Below are 12,200 nucleotides of genomic sequence, written 5' to 3' on the forward strand. Positions count from 1 at the left end.
CTGTGTCTGCCTACCCCCTCTCACTTTCCACTCTCCCTCTGTACTTTCAACCTTTCATCTCTGGATCAAGACACATCAGCTTCCTCCCCTCCCCACAGCCTGGTATTCTTAGGGTTAACTGATGACTCTGAAGAAGGGAAATTCCACAGCCAGAGGTGGGGAGCCTTGCCCACAGAGTGGGCTCTGAACGTCCCCTATGGCACGTGTGCCATAGGTTCGCCACCACTGTCATAGGGGGTTGTAGGGTGAAGATTGGATTGTTCTGAACAATGATTGGGGGGTTGTTAGGATTTGTCTCTCCCTTTCTCTCTAAATGTAGGTACCTAATACTCAGTACTCAATAAATTAGAATGTCATCAAAAAGTTAATTTATTTTAGTAATTCAGTTCATTAAGTAGAATTTTTATGTTATAAAGATTCATTACACACGGAGTGATATATTTCAAGTGTTTATTTCTTTTCATTTTGCTGAATATGGCCTGCAAGTAATGAAAACCCAATTATCAGTATTTAAGAAAATGAAAACATTATAGAAGGCCAAAAATGATTTTTGTTATGCATAAATATTGCCAACTGTCAATGTACACAATCAATGCTTGGTAGGGGCTCATTTTCCATGAATTACTGCGTCAATGTTGTGTGGCATGGAGATGATCAGTTAGTCAGTTAGATCACCATTAGTCTACCGTAATTTATTTTTTCACTATATACAAATTTTGGTCCAGAAACTTATTTTTCTGTGTGTAATGAATCTATATAATATGAGTTTCACTTTTTGGGTTACTAACATAAATTTACAAACCAGAAATTGTTTTGAGCCAGGTGAGAAGAAACTGTTGGTGGGCCCCTGTATCTTGATCCGACTCTTCAGTAACCATCCAAAACCAGCTGGGTGGTTACTGAAAGGTGATGGGTGGTGTGTCCAGCTTAAAGGGGCCGGGGAGAATTCTAATAAACTTGTTTGATGATATTCTAATTTATTAAGATGAACCAGATGCAAAATTTCTTTTAGGCTATTGAGCCTTTTTAGCTTATTTACTGAAATAAAACAGAACTGAAATCTTTGGAAATGAATGAGGTTTTGCCATAAGGTGTAAGGTTTGCATTGTGTGACTTTGGCCAGTGCATTGGTTGGCCTGGCATGAGGTGACTCCTACACGTGCACAGAGACTTGCATCCTCTCAGAGCTAAAATAACTTTCTTGTGTAGAGGTCGCCATACATAGGGTTAGGGGGCTTTCACAGCTCAGTCCTGACCACTAATCAACAGTCAACAATGCCACACTGCAACAGTCATGGCCTCCAAACACCAGAAGATGATCTCTCACACCACACAATAGGCCTGACCTACAGGCATCAGAAGGGACAGTTCTACTTCAAATATTGACAATATTTGCTTACAAACACCAATGGATGCTATACCACCTCACAAACTGACAACCCTGGCCTACATCCACCAGAGGGTACTCAACACCGAGCTAACAGATCAGGCCCATAAACATACATTAGCCCGTTGGGGTAAAGTGGAACTAAACTCATTGGTGAGATTCTGCCATAATCAGCAAGTGCAGAAAGCATTCTTGCCAATTATGGCAACTAAGGTCAAGTTCCATGACTTGTCCTAGCTGCAGGAATGGGGCACCCCCATTTTTACCGCCAGCTCTCCTGAAGACATCCATGAATAGGCGATCACACTCCCTGAATGGATAATGAGACTCCTGCACATGTGCAGTGTCTGGTTCTTTTAAGGGGCCTCCAAATGGACCATCAGAGATGAGACATTAGATCCTAGTTAAGAAGATTTATTGTTGCAGCAGAGAAAATCAAATGCTTAACTGTTAAAGCAAAGAGATTCTAACTAAAACCAGGAAATACATCAATCTTTATAGGCATACAGAATCACTCCTGTATAGGGGAGCTTAAGCCTTTATCTAATTGTCAATAAGCAGATTGTCCAATAATGTAAACTCAGACACCTTCCCTTGCGCACTAAGTCCTGGGAGTGCTGGGAGACGCAACCAGTCTCCCGAGGCTGAGCGGAGGCTGCTATAGGTGAAAACTGCAACATTAAATTGGGGGACTGATGTCTGGCGAATACTGGTACAGACCAGGGCCTTACAAGAAATTTAAATAAACAGTACATTCAAGTTATTATTTCATTACTTTTTCATTGTATGTAAAATTTGTATGTTTTTTGACAAAAAGAAGGCAAAAAGGAGGGGGAGTGGGTTGGCGGTCTCCGGGGATGCTTGTGTGAGATCCCAGCTCTGCAGGCACGGGGCTGTTTTTACGCTATAACGGGCAGATACTCACCTCTCCGATGGGTAGAGCGAGGGGGTCGAACGGGGGGAAGCCTGCCCCCAACCCTATACAGCGTCCACCGGCGTCTCAGCCTCTGATCCGGGCTTTTGTTGGGGACACTCGGGCGGCTGCTCAGCAGCCCAAGATGGCACCGCCTTTCTCCTCCACACAGGCAACTTGGAGTGCAGCGGTCGGGAGTGGATCTGGTCAGGAGCCGGCTGCAGCAGGGATAGAGGGCTCCTCTCCGAGCACCCATCAACCTGCATTGGTTTCCCAGAGGGCTGCATCGGAGGACCGAGCAGCTGAAAACTGTGACAGGGTGAGTCACTCTCTCTCCTCAGGGGCTTCATCTTCCCCTGACAGGCCTCTTACTGGGGGGATCTCCTATTCACTTGGGGGGCCCTATACTTCTTTGGATGATACGGTACCAACAGCATTTAGACCTGGGGCGGCTTCCTCTCCTGTGGGGGGATTGCCCTAGTACGGCACAATCCCAGCCCACCTAACCTGAGCAGGGAGGATTTTCCCCCTTTGGGCCCCTCTACATACACCCGCAGCCAATCCTCAGAAACAGCTCCAACTGAGACTATACCTTTTGACCCCCCTTTACATCGCAAACGTGGACCGGGATATAGTGCTGATTCCTGGAACCCCCCATGGCACCAGAATCTGCAAATGCTGCCCACCAAGGCTGATTTTCAGCAACTTATTGCAGATGTGCACGCTACCTTTAGATCTGAAATTGGGGTCCTTCGTGCTGACTTTCATTCCCTAGCTGGAAAAGTGGAGGATATAGATGAAGGTCTACAGCAGGCGAAGGGGGATATTGAGGCTCTCATCCGTAGATCCAGTGACTATCACTTGAAAATTAGAGATCTTTATCGCCACTTGGAAGATATGGACAATAAAACTCGCAGAAATAATATTAGGGTCCGGGGCCTACCAGAAGCTACCCAATCTGTAGATCTGAAGTTGGTGCTGCAGGCTTTCTTTAATCGCCTCCTGGGGCACCCTCCCGCACAGGAAATTGGCATGCTTATGGCCTATTGGGCCTCGAGGCAGCCTGCCTCGGCCCTAAGGCCCCGAGATGTTCTTTGTCACCTCGCAGATGCAGAATTGAAGGATGCAATCATGGCTGCAGCGCGGAACATGCGCAATTTGGAGTTTGATGGGGCTCCATTACAGCTCTTTCAGGATTTGTCCTGGCACACTTTGCAACAGAGACGCCTCCTGCAACCACTCCTAACCACTCTACGTGATAACCGCATTCCTTATAGGTGGGGCTTTCCGTTCAGCCTGACAGCGCGACATGATGGGAAATCTGCTGTATTGCGTTACCCAGAGGACCTGTCTTCCTTCTGCCATGATTTGGGGATTAACAAGCCTAATCTTCCAGGTTGGGAACCCGAGGAACCTCTACCTGTTCTACCCTCACCCTGGCAGGTGGCCACTTCCAAGAAGCGTCCCAGGCACAGGATCCAGGGTTCTCCTAAGCCCACACTTCCTCGAGACAGTGGACAGCATTGATTGGGCTCTGATCCCATACCCCTTTTTTACTGCTTCCTTTGCTGCTGTGGCCCACCTCCGTGTGAACTGCCTCCTCTGCCTTTGGACGGATACTTCTTACTAATGTTTTGCCTAGTTTTATGCTATTGCAACTGAAGTTTTTGCACTTTTTGATGATTGCTTACTGACTCTCTTTATGATCAGGTTTATAACTGTGAGGTATTACTTGAATGATTTTATAGTCTGTGATTTTATGGTCTATAATTGGTGTTCTTTCTCAGGGAATGTTTTTTTTGGTTAGATTGCCCTGGTCCCCCGCCCATCTGTATGTTTGTGGTTGGGCTGGCGATCACTGCGGTCTCCCTGTGTATATTAGTATAGCATATGCTTTACATGCCCCACAGCCCCCTGGGGGGGTCCCGTGCCAGGCCCGGTTTAGCCGGGCGGGCTGGGGGGCCCCCCTTGGGGCCATTGTACTACTCAAACAGCCGGTGTCGACCATGTTGTTTCTAGATGATACACTGGTGCTCTGGTGGTTGTCTTGGGGACCATTGGGTCCTTCTTCCCTCTGGGAGTGTTTGTGTACTCGCCAGCCATGTTTGTTCCCTGTGTGCCCTGATAAGGGCTCCGGGACCGGCGGGTAACAAGCACCCCCTGGTCGCTAACTCGCGACTGCTTCGACTTGGTTTTGTGTTTTTGTTTTTGTGTTTTTTGTTATTGTTGTTTCAGTGTTCCCCCTCCCCTCTATTCTCCTATATACACCTGGGAGCTCACGGCCAATTTTACCTCCTGTCGGTCTGGGTTATGTGGGGGTTTGAGCAGCGACCAGTAGATAAAACGTTCTGATGGCTACTAAAGTTTTATCACTTAATGTGCATGGTTTAAACTCCAACACCAAACGGAAGCTTGCTCTCCGGGAATTTAAAGGCCATTCGGCGGATATTATATTCTTACAGAAGATGCCCTTTAACTCGGGCACCTTTAACTTTGTATCCAAATTTTACCCGGCTGCTCATGCAGCCAACGCTCCTTCTAAAAAGAGAACAGGGGTTGCCATCTTGCTCAAAAATTCTTTTCGATTTTCTCCCACTCGCTCTATTGTGGACCCGGAGGGCAGATTCCTTATCTTGCATGGTAACCTGCAAGGTGTCCCCTTAACTCTATGTAATTTATATGCGCCCAATCAAGGACAAGCCAGGTTTCTTGCTAAGACAATGGCCCTCTTAGAGGAGTTCACGCACACGTATCTCATTGTTGGGGGTGATTTTAATTCCATCTTCTCCCCGACTCAAGATAGACAGTCAATGCCTATACCTTCTCCACCTCCGGTAGTATTGCAACACGCTAAATTGTTTAGGCAATTGATTAGGCGTCGCCAGCTTTATGATAGTTGGAGAATCCACCACCCCACAAGCAGACAGTTTACCTTCTACTCTCCTCCTCATCAAACACATAGCCGCATTGACTATATATTTATTATTTTGCCAATGTTGCGGAACAGTGTTTCTGCTGCTATCCATCCCATTTCCTGGTCAGACCACCCCCGATCACCTTGGAGATTCTTTTCGCTCCTAACAGAACTAGACTTTGTCATTGGAGGTTGAATGACTTTCTCCTCAAGAATGAGGATACTAAAATGTCCCTTACTACAAGTCTACAGCATTATTTTGATGAAAATAAAGGCTCTGTGATGCACACCTCCACCCTCTGGGAGGCCCATAAAGCACTTATACAGGGTCATTGTGTGGCCCTGAGTTCTCATCTTAAAAAGAACTCTAACCTGCAGCAGGCCTTGACGGAAAAGGCACTGCAGACTGCAGAGGTAAAACTGACTAGCAATTCATCCCTGGGCCTCCTACGTAGGGTGGCCTCCCTCAGCTCCAAACTAAGGCCCTTGGAGCTTCGGAAGGTCAGCTGGATAATGCAGCGAACTAGGCAGCTTTATTATCATAAAGACAACAAGCCAGATACACTCTTGGCACGCAAGTTGAGGGACACACAAACTAACTCCTCCCCCATGGCAATTAAAGATGAACAAGGGATACCACGGTATGACCCTTCCCAAATAGCTTCCCGGTTTGAGCACTATAATAACCAGTTATATCATACGGTGCACCAAACACAGGACTCTATGAGCCCCAATTTGCAATCCAGTATAAACTCCTATTTGGCTGACCTGACTCTGCCCACATTACAAGCTGAACATCTGGAGCACCTTAATAAACCCGTTACTGCGGAGGAAATATCACAAGTCATCTCTCACCTCCCTTCCCATAAAGCACCGGGCCCAGACGGTTTACCCTATCTATACTATAAAACCTTTTTGCCAAATCTTCTCCCCTGTTCAATGGGCCTGTTCAACGATTTTCTCCAAGGTAAGCCTATCCCACCTACTATGTCATATTCCCATATAACTGTGATTCCCAAACCGGGTAAAGATCTGATGGACTGTGCTAATTATAGACCTTTAGCGCTGCTGAATTCGGATCTTAAAATCTACTCTAAGATTTTGGCTAATAGGCTTTCCAAACTCTTACCATTCCTTATACATGGGGACCAAACGGGTTTCATACCGTACCGCCACGCAAGTGATAACACCCGGAGAGTGATTAACATTATTGATATCCTCAACAAACGTAAAACCCCTTCCCTAGTGCTTAGCTTAGACGCTGAAAAGGCATTTGACCAACTCAGTTGGCCATTTATGTTCTCTACCCTCACCAAAATGGGATTTTCCAGGCCCTTTTGTTAGAGCAATACGTTCCCTCTACAGTTGTCCGGCGGCCTCTGTTAAGTTGCCTCATGCCTCCTCTAAACTATTCCCCATCCGGAATGGGACGCAACAAGGCTGCCCCTTGTCTCCCTTACTCTTTGCTCTTAGTGTTGAGCCCCTGGCGGAGAGAATCAGATCCAACCCCAATATCCAAGGTGTTACAGTAAAGGATACCTCCTACAAAATTTCATTATATGCAGATGATGTACTTCTTACATTGACACAACCTACCACCGCCCTCCCAAATTTGTGGTCTGAACTTGGTGCCTTTAGTACTGTCTCAGGCTATAAGGTGAACTCCTCAAAATCTGAGGCCTTACCCTTATATATACCCCCCACGCAACTCGCGTTAAAAAATGGTTATTCTTTTACCTGTCGAGAGCGCTCCTTAAACTATTTGGGCACCCAAATATCAGCTACATACACTCAGCTATATACTTGTAACTTCCCCCCATTGTTCATGGAACTAAATGCCTACTTGAATAAATGGAAAGGACACTCATTGTCGCTCTTGGGGAGAATTGCGTCAGTGAAGATGATGCTATTACCCAAGCTTCTATATTTGTTTGAAACCCTCCCGGTTCGGGTCCCTCTCCTTACCCTGCGGAAGCTACAGGCTAGCATTTTGAACTTTATCTGGGCTCACAAACACCACAGACTCTCAAAGTCGTTGGTTTGTACACCTAAAGCACTCGGAGGTATGGGGGCTCCGGACATGATCAAATACTGTGGAGACACATCTTCGCTACTTGCCCTCCTGGACTATGTTAGTCTCCCCCAGTGTCGGAAGTTGGAGGAAGCTTGGATTTCCCCACTTCATCCTAATGTGATGCTTTGGAGCTCCTCCTGGTTAATGCTCGAGAAGGATTTGTTGTCCCTGATGGTTTTCATGAGAAATATCTGGAGAACATATTCTAATTACGGTCTCTCCTCTTGGGGCTCTGTGCTTACATCTATCATACGAACCCCTCTGATACCTGACAGCTTAGCTAGAAATATGTGGCAGCCATGGCAAGACCGGGGGCTTTTTCATCTCCATAATGTATTACATCCAGTGGAGAAAAGACTGCTTTCCTTTTCAGAGTTGCAGGAAAAATTTGATCTCCCTCCAACATCCTTTTTTGCTTACCTACAGATTAGACATTACATACAATCACTCCACTCTGTGCCCAGATTCTCTGAAATAACTCCTTTTGAGAGAATTTGTATTGGAGGTCCATTTTCCAAGGGCCTCATCTCCTCCATTTATGGGCTTCTCCACGAATCAGCAAGGGAGGTATCTAGTAAATTTGTACACATGAGCACCTGGGAGAGAATTTTGTGCGGTGCCCTGGAGAAGGATACATGGTCCGCGCTGTGGGAAGCAGCAAATAAAAGCTCAATATGTACGCTTTAGAAAAATCTCTACAAGATTTTGTTCCGCTGGTACCATACGCCAGTGCTGTTACACCGCCTGTTTCTGGAGGTAGATCCGGCTTGCTGGCGCTGCAGGTCCCATTATGGGACTCTGGAAAATATTTTTTGGTCCTGTCCCCTTATTCAGGGCTATTGGGGGAGAGTCAATGTGCTAATTGGGGATGTGACTCAACAACGATTTCCCTTGACCTGCTCCACCACTTGCTGGGATTGCCCCTTATGGGCCTCCCCAAATCCGCCCGTCAGCTCATTACACATATTCTAGTAGCTGCTCGTACTCTAATTTCCACCGAATGGAAATCCAGACGGCCCCTCTCTATTGAGGATTTATGTGCTCGTATTCAAGACATACGCCTGATGGAGTACCTCACTGCCCTCCTCCTAAACTGGGTTGCGAAATTTGAACAGATATGGGAACCCTGGGATGCCTACTATACCAGTCTACAGATTTAATATGTCGCTGGTTCCGGATGTCAGTGTGCTTCCTATGCACCTTTGTTTGTATCCCCCACTCCTCCCCCCCCATTCACCTGCTTGGGTACGTCCTTTTTGATTCATTTCTTGTTCTCTGTTGTTTACCTATTCTCACAGTTTATTGGGTTTGAAAGACCGGTACAGTACGGCCACTGTTTTTACTGTTACTTACACCAGAGTTTTATGTACCATTATCGGATGTACCTATCACCCTGTATACTATGTTTACGAGATGTTTTGATGTATAAGCTGGTTGTCTTTGTATGTGAAAATGTTCAATAAAAAAATGTTCAAAAAAGAAAAAAAAAAGGCAAAAAACTGGGATCATTTCTGGATTCACCACCCGAAAATGAGTAAAAAACAAGTGTAAGATCTAACTCAACAAAAATGCGTTCCCCAGTGTTATCAGCATGTATACACACACATGGGCCAGCTCTGCCCCTTGCTCCCCACAGGACCGCTTTACCAAAGTAATAAAAGTAACCTCCCTCTCCTATACAGGTGTTCTTTTTCTGTCCCCGCTCTAGGACCAAGCATTTGTTTCCCCTACCTCTCCCCCCCTGGTTTAGCTTGCACAAGGGGAAGTCCCATCATGGATGGTAAATCCATCAAGTTTTGGGAATCCTGGTGACGAGGGTATAGTGATATGAAGCCTAAATAGCCCTTTGTTATGGGTAGGTGAGCAGTAAGGCAAGTATTTTTACCTGTTTCCATTTTCCTTTGCTGTCCAAACAGTCGCTCAGTGTCTTGCACAGGTTCAGCTCAGGGCCATCATACAAATGGCAGTAGTAGAGATGAGTTTGATGGAAAGAATGTCTTTGTTTCTGTTGTATCTCTGGGACCACCTGCTGGATGGCTCCATGAAATTGCAGGTTGAGCCTCAAACAATAGGCATTGCATATAATTTGGAACAATTTTGGTGTAACATTTTGTACATACAATATGGCTTAACGCACTGTTCTTCTGCCTGATGGTGTTTTTTACCAGGATTCTTTTTTTATATAATTACAAAGAAAAAGAAGGGGCTTTTTTGGCAACTGTTTAGTTTTAGTGAAAAATCTGTATATCATAATACAAACAGTGTTGATAAGACAAATTTTTAAATATCTGGAGAGTAACACATTCAGATATTTAACAAACGGGTCCTATTGGGCACTGTACAATCGACTACTGTCAGGAATATATATATGTATAATTAAATGGTGCTGCGTATGTATGTAGATACCCGACGTGTTTCGTCCGAATTAGGCTTCCTCAGGGGTGACTTTTACGTTTGGCGTCATTGAAAGTGATTGACAAAATCAGACATGTTGTCTCTGCTCACCAAGGCACTTCAACCATACCCACCCCTTCCACCTGTAAATCATCACTGGCCTCCCTCCGCCCTGTTACTGTGGACGAAGTCTCCTCTCTTCTCTCATCATTTCAATCTACTACCTGTCGGCTTGTCCCAATTCCCTCTGATCTGCTCCGTGCCCATTCCTCCACCCTGCCCCCATCCTAACCGAACTATTCACCTCTCCCTTTCTACTGGTATTTACCCCTCCGCTTTCAAACATGCCATAATTCTCCCTATCCTAAATAAACCCTCACTGGACCCCTCCCTACCCTCTAACTACCGTCCTATCTCCCATATGTCTCCAACCTTCTTGAATGCCTTGTCTACAAAAGACTCACCCATTACCTGAGCACCAACTCTCTCCTTGACCCCCTTCAGTCTGGTGAGCTGCCCATTCCACTGAAACATCCCTTACTAAAGTGTCCAATGTCCTCATCAGAGCTAAGTCTCAAGGCAACTTTTCCCTGCTCCTTCTCCTTTCCTCTGACACTGATATCTCCCCCTTCTAATACAAATCATGGCTCCATTGGTATCAGTAACACTGCTCTCTCTTGGTTTGCTTCCTATCTGTCTGACCGCTCTTTTCAAGTTTCTCAATGGTAATTTCTCCTCGCCTACTCTCCTCCATGTTGGTGTTCCCCAAGGGTCAGTCCTTGGACCGGTTCTCTTTTCTCTGTACACCTCCTCTCTCGGTAGTCTCATATCCTCCTTTGCTGTAACCTCCTCCTCTCTGGTATTCCACTAACCCGACTCTCTCCTCTACAATCTATTATGAATGCTGCAGCCAGACTCATCCACCCTTCCGACTGCCCATCTTCCACTGCATCTCTTTGCAGCTCTCTACACTGGCTTCCATTTCGATCCATTTGCCATCTGTTTGGCAAAGGGATAAAAGCCCTGGAAAAAAGCATCTCAGAAGGAGAGGACATCTGGCTTCTCCCAGCCCTATTTGTCAATTCTCTAAAAGGGGACAAGGTGCAAGAGAAAGTTATACCTGTGAAATTACTAATACAAAGAGGTCATACTCTCATTCCAGAAGCAAATCAGTGGAGCTCCCGGAAAGTGAATCATGTTGGGCATGTGGCGCAGGAGCATTACCATCCAAGCAGGTGTGTGCTATATGCATTAAAGAAGCAGGCCGAGATAACAGGAATTAAGGCTAGTAAAAGTGGCCGTTCTTTACCTAAAGAAGTTATATCACACATTTTAGAAGGAAAGTCCACATATTTTCCATTTAGAATCCTCTGGGCCAGTGTCCAGGTGGAGAGATGAAGTGAATCTACACCACAACAGGTCTGGTTGTTGCCCAGTAGTAGTGCAATGCACTTCTAACAGTGGTGCTGCTTTCAATAGGAGAGCAAGAAAGAGAATTCTACTCCAAACTTTTCATAGTAAGGAGACCTCTGATGGGTTTAGGTAAATTCTGGACCTGAAGGATTTAAATCTCTTTCACACTAGAAGGTTTTGTATGAAATTTTTTCAGATGACCTTGTCAGTCATTTGTCTGGCTCCTTGGATGATTTCAATAAACCTAGCAGAAGCTTACAGGCCTCATTTGTTGAATGCCACCAGACATTCTTCCTGTTTGCTATGTTTCAAACACCTCCAGTTCACCTGTCTACCATTCAGTCTTTCCACAGCTCCAAAGATGTTTAATAAAACATTTGTCACAGTGATAACCTTGCTGTGGTTCAGGGAGTCAGCCTATGTCACTACTTGAATGACGTTCTTTGCTGACAATATCCAAAACCAAGTTGGAGAGTCACAAGAAGACAATTCTGTAAACTCCGACTTTGGTGAACTATCAAAAGAGTCAGTTAGGGCCAATGCAGGGGATAGAAATTTGAGGATAATAATCAGTACAGTAGAACACTTTTGCCTTCGTACAAAGTGGAACAAATGATGGTGTGGGCTCAAGGAGTTTTACAGAGATCAACACTGCCAGCAAAGGAATTATTATTTTAGTATAATTGTGCAGGTCAGATCTTCTACATTACCAGACAAAATGGAAAAAAGATGCCTATTTCCATCAAGTCAGGGTCAGGTTTTTTGTTTTTCATGGACAAAGAAGCATCTCAACTTTTCTGTCTCCTAACCACCAGCCTAAAATCTGTTGGGTGATCATATGAGCAGATCTTTTCTCAACCACAAGTGGCCTCTGGGCAGACACAGTTTTTCAAGTCCATAGACCTGCTTGCATCTCCAGTTATGTCCCAGAAACTACTGGCCGTGACCCTGGCAGGGGAAAATTGATTTTTTTCCCTAAGTTTTAGAAGAAATAGCACTGATCTTGAGGTCTTCTGAAAATAAGGAAGGCTTCAGAAAAAGGAAGGTGTTACCTCTAATTATGATGGCTACTCCTTTAATTCTTTTATGCCAGGACTAACTTTTC

The sequence above is a fragment of the Pyxicephalus adspersus genome, chromosome 6 (genome assembly GCF_032062135.1).
Source record: "Pyxicephalus adspersus chromosome 6, UCB_Pads_2.0, whole genome shotgun sequence".
NCBI lineage: Eukaryota > Metazoa > Chordata > Amphibia > Anura > Pyxicephalidae > Pyxicephalus > Pyxicephalus adspersus.